The 4,271-nt window shown below is 44.9% G+C and overlaps 1 non-coding gene across 1 annotated transcript; it reads left to right on the top strand.

Annotated features, from left to right (window-relative positions):
• Nucleotides 1-3,670: 3,670 nt before the first annotated feature.
• Nucleotides 3,671-3,762, top strand: trnar-ucu (transfer RNA arginine (anticodon UCU)). The gene is given in 2 exon segments: nucleotides 3,671-3,707; nucleotides 3,727-3,762. It is a non-coding gene; the product is annotated as a tRNA-Arg (tRNA).
• The last annotated feature ends 509 nt before the right edge of the window (nucleotides 3,763-4,271 follow it).

Raw genomic sequence — 4,271 nt, 5'->3', positions numbered from 1 at the left:
GGACGCTACAACAAAACGTTTTCAGCTGCAGCCATGACTCGCAGGCATTTAGGCAATCCTGCCGCTACGGGGTCCAAGTTTAGCCGAAATGTAAGCTACCTACCTCAATTTTCTCACAGTATCCTGCATCAGCACAGATGTCATGCAGCCACGCATCTCATCTACCGTTTTTACAAAAGGCTTGTTTGGATTCGCAATCCCCAGTGTAGGTGAAGTTTGGAGCGCCATTTTCAATTCAACTGCAACGGTCTCTGGTTCTGCAACTCTTAGCCATGGGAAATGGGGGGGTCTCAAGGGTTGTGTAATGTGGGATAAAAATTCTACAGTAGGAGCGCATGACCAAAAAGGATAGCAATTGCTTCTTTGTGTGAGGCTTGGGAATTTGCTGGATTGCTTGAACTGTCTTGACCAATGACCTTACCTTGTTCAGATAAGAAGTGACCTAAGAACTTCACCTGTTGTTGCACAAATTGTAGTTTGGCGAAACTAGCTTTGTGCACATCCCTGGCTAGATGGCAGAGCAATGCAAGTGTATCTTTCTCACATTGTTCCTCTGTTGGTGCTGCTATTAAGCATTCGTTTACATACTGCGGAAGCGCTGAAACGGTGTTAAAACAGGAGTCTCCAGACTCCAGCATAGAGCCTCATTAATTATGGTGGGGACTCACAGTAATCTTGACAAAGTCGCGTGAATGTACACGATTTGCCTTTGAATGGAAAAGTGAACCAGAAGTGACTTTCTGGGTGTACCGGTACACTAAAGAAGACATTTGCTTAACCCACAGCAGAGAACCATTTACTGTCTGGTAGAATTTGAGCTAATATAGGACAAGGGTTAGGAACATTTGGGGCGGGCGGAACAACAGCATAATTGACTACCTGCAGGTCGTGAACAAACCTCCATTTCCCCGATTCACCTGGAATGTTTGCCCTTTTGACCGGAAAACTATGGGCTCCCACCGGTGATTATCCACAGGGGATTATCACTCCTGTCTTCAGAAGGGATTCAAAGTCTGGAGTAATTCCTTTTACAACCTCGGGTTCTAACGAGTCTTGTGTTCTCAACGGACGATACTCAGAGTTCGGGGTTATTCTTCTGGGTTCACAGCTTCGTGTGAACCCTATACACATTTGCCTTTTGCCCTGCACTCAGTAGGGACTCTTCGTAATCTTGGCTCCGAGACATCTACCATAAGCTAGACGTCAGGTTGCCCTCTTGGCAGGGGTTACCTGGACTGCCCTATCTGCCTGAGTTAGCCAATTTAGTTTCTTCATGTATGTCCTTATATCTGCATTGAAGCAGATACGCACATCGTCCCTGAAGACACAATCTTTCGTATTTTGTGCATGTAGCACCCATGATCCCAAATCCTGCCACCTGTCTCATATGATTTGTAAGAGCCATCATAGTGTATGTGTGCTGTGCAGTGCAGAAGTTCCTCAGCAATAAAATCGTTGTTAATGGGATTAACATGGTTACTTGCTCCCTGGGCGAGCGAATCTCTCACGGAACTTATGGCTCTCTGGCTGAATCGCCACTCATAGACATGCATCATGGGTCGTGAGTCGTATTGTACAGCCTGCGCTGGTAAATCTTTTTTATTACTTGCAAGCCTGTCGGGGTACTGTGCTCATCCGATTCCAATCTCTCTATGAGATCGCGAGCCATCAGAGTTAAAGGACAGAATTCCGAGTTCAGAAATGAGAATTGGAATGTTTCACCATTACTGGTTTCACACAATAGGGGTGCGGTTAATCTTTATCCTGTCACAACTCCTGATGCATCCATTGCGTCGACTCTCTGAACTGCCTTAATTTAAGGACTGAATATGTTGTCCCTGTATCTACCAAAAAGATATCTGGCGCACCTTCCACATATAATACATTTTCCCTTGATACTAGAATTCGCTTCTTTTTATCAACACCTCAATGTCAGCGACCTGAAACGTTCGAGTTCCTTTCCAGATACGGAGTTGTTTTTTTTTCTCATTCCTTGACTGTTGATATGGTATTTTACTGTCCTTGTAAGTCTGCTATTAGTTCGATTTAACTTTACATTTTTTTTTCGGTCTGTCTGCAATACTTGCCTCTGCAAAGTCACGTACTTACTTCTTTGTTTCCCTGTGCTTTTATTGGTTTCAAAATACACGTTAATTTTCCATTACAATGGATATCACATTATTTTTACAGGTCGCTGCAACAGCGAGGGCCGAAGTGCCTGTATTGAATTGTAACGTTCTATGTTGTAAGCTACATTTCCTGCTGGCTTCCAATAGCTCTCCTCATTTGTGAAAGTTTCCAGTCACATTTTGCAGAGATTTGTCTGCACTTCATTTAATCGAGGCAACTGTATTTCCTGCTCAGAATGTGATCCCTGTACAATGGAGAGAGGAAAACAGAGTCGCTGACAAAGCTGAGATCACTTACGGTCTGTCCAGAATCAAGAAAAACTATCCCGATCTTCCAGTCTCCGATAACTTCAACATTACGCTGTTCCCACCCTTCCAGCTCTCTGTCCTGATGAAGGACTGTTGCCCGAAACGTCGATTTTACTGCTCCTCCGATGCTGCCGGAACTTCCGTGCTTTTCCAGCACCACTCTAATCTAGACTCTGGTTTCCAGCACCTGCAGTCATTGTTTTTACCCAGTTGATTTTAACCCTACTGCGAATCGTCTTCCAAGGATGCTTGCCTTGAAGACGTTTTCCTCTTCTCTCTACGATCTCTCCACTCTTCAGGCTCTCTGCCTGTATTCCTGATGAAGGGCTGTTGCCCGTAACATCGAATTTACTGCTATTCGGATGCTACCTGAACTGCTGTGCTTTTCCAGCACCACTCTAATCTAGACACTGTGTTCCCAGGCTACGATTTCAGTCTCTGGTCTGCTGCAGTGCTTCTTCTAGGCACAATACAAGCTGGAAGACCGGCAACTCATTTTCTACTGACAGCCCATGCAAACTTTAGGAACCAAAATCGAGTTATATCATTTTAGATACCGTCCGCCCTCTTCCACATTCTTCACCCACCCGCCCATCACATCTCTCCGAAGACAGATCATTGGACGCGAAACGTCAACTTTCCTTTCTCATCAGAGATGGACAAGAGCTGCTGATTTTGTACAGACCTTTTGGCTTTTCTTCAGAGAACTTTGCTTTTCCGTTGTAATCGCAAGACTGCTGGAAGCGTCTGATTGCAGGAGGAGAAGTTCACAGGAGATGAAAAGAATGGCAAGGGTTGGACCTCTCCCATTGTGACGGTAGACGAGCTCGGCTGGGGTTGTTTATCTAAGCGCAGTGAAGGCTGAGTGAGAAACCGATTAAGTGCACATTTTATGAAGAGGATAGATATGTATGACAAGGATAAGCCTGTATTAGGAAGGAATAGAGTGACATGAATGAAAGACAGGAGACAAGATATTTTGAGGAGATTTGGGAAGAATGCTTTCACCGATAGCGTGTTGTTTATTTGGAAATCATTATCTGAACATGTAGTAAAGCTAACTGTCATGAGAACGTTTCAGCAGTCTGTAGCCGAACACGGGAAGAGCCAGAGCACACGTGGAAAAGGGCCAGGTACTGAAAAGTGTGACGAAGGCAGACAGACGCGAAATGGGTGTCCTGAATGCAATGGGTCAAAGACAAAGTTGCATGCTTAAAGCAGCCTCCTACCGCGGCTCTGTGCCGCAATGGAAAGCGCGTTGGACTTCTATGCCTTTGTCCAGGTTGCGATTCAAAGGTTGTGGGTTCGAGTCCCATCAGAGTCGAGTTTTAGTTTATTGTTTGGAAGGTGGTCAGACCAGACTCGGCTGTCCTCTGAAAACCCAACAATATTCGTGCAGAAACCCACTGTCTCGAAACGGAACATTTTCCTCTCACAATTTACATTTTCAATGTCTATTTATGGTAAAGGCCGATAAATATCTGTTAGCCACTAGGCAACACGATGACGTGGATGGGCTGAAAAAAGACTTAACATTGTTGTGTCAGCCATGATGATATCGAATGACGTGGCAGGGCAGGATCGGTGTTAAGAATGGCCTCCTTCTGCTCCTTTGTGTCTGTGCCATTTCTGGCCCAAGCTTTTAAACAATCACAATGAGGACAATATGAATTAAAAACCAAGTAATATATTGGTCTCACCTCCAATTCGATTCCCTCCCAGCTGGAATAGACAGCTCTTCTTTCAGATGTAGATCAGACAGTGAAGGATTCTCACAAGCTCCCCTTTCAGGCTGAATGTTCCTTCACATAGGTTTCCAAGTGGACACATGGA

Source organism: Chiloscyllium plagiosum, unplaced genomic scaffold, assembly GCF_037043375.1.
Source record: "Chiloscyllium plagiosum isolate Xiang-an unplaced genomic scaffold, Cpla_swu_hap1 HiC_scaffold_46, whole genome shotgun sequence".
Taxonomy (NCBI): domain Eukaryota; kingdom Metazoa; phylum Chordata; class Chondrichthyes; order Orectolobiformes; family Hemiscylliidae; genus Chiloscyllium; species Chiloscyllium plagiosum.
Note: the sequence above shows the minus strand (reverse complement) of the source record. Positions and strands in the feature narration are given on the sequence as shown.